The sequence below is a fragment of the Euprymna scolopes genome, chromosome 19, assembly GCF_053919585.1.
Source record: "Euprymna scolopes isolate OS-2025 chromosome 19, ASM5391958v1, whole genome shotgun sequence".
NCBI classification, from domain to species: Eukaryota; Metazoa; Mollusca; class Cephalopoda; order Sepiida; family Sepiolidae; genus Euprymna; species Euprymna scolopes.
The window spans coordinates 73,847,399-73,848,092 of NC_136500.1; the positions used below are offsets into that span (position 1 = coordinate 73,847,399).

The 694-nt window shown below is 35.7% G+C and overlaps 1 pseudogene; it reads left to right on the forward strand.

Moving 5' to 3' along the window:
* The first annotated feature begins 200 nt into the window (after positions 1 to 200).
* LOC145240622 (5S ribosomal RNA) lies at positions 201 to 317 on the forward strand (annotated as a pseudogene).
* The last annotated feature ends 377 nt before the right edge of the window (positions 318 to 694 follow it).

A 694-nucleotide genomic window follows, 5' to 3' on the forward strand; every position in this document is an offset into this window, starting at 1 on the left:
GAAGATAGATAGAAGAAGAAGAATAGATAGATAGAAGATAGAATAGATAGAAGAAGAAGAATAGAAGAAGATAGATAGAAGAGATGAAATACTGTCGGAAAATTAGTCAAAAACACCTTACGTGTACATGACGCCTGTTTGTAACCTACTAGCATTAAAAATTAATATTCAACATATAAAAGAAGTCTAACACTAATACTATGTACGGCATAATCGCGTTGACACACCGGTTCTCGTCAGATCACCGAAGTTAAGCAACGTTGAGCCTGGTTAGTACCAGATGGGTGATCATTTGGGAATTCAAGGCGCTGTATGTGCTTTCCGCTTATCTCGGCATTTGTTTCCAGTCGTCTTGTACATACACTTCACTTGCCACTGGTATTCAACAATGTCGACTCAGGAGAGGTGTGGTTGGAGATTGCGCACCTCCTGCGACAAAAATTTCACGCGCAGGCACCCCTTTCGAGAGTATCCATAGTCTGTCAAAGACTGAAGGAGTCTGTTTATATTTAGGATAAAGTAGATTGTTTATGCACTTCTTTTAAACATCATGTATTGATTTTTAACGTAAATAGATCGTAGATAAATAGATAAAGCAAAATAAATTTTGGGGTTAATCTCTACATGGTATTTTCTTTTTAAATAACTCTTTTCACGAATAGTAATGATTAAAAAAAATTTAAATAATCACCTA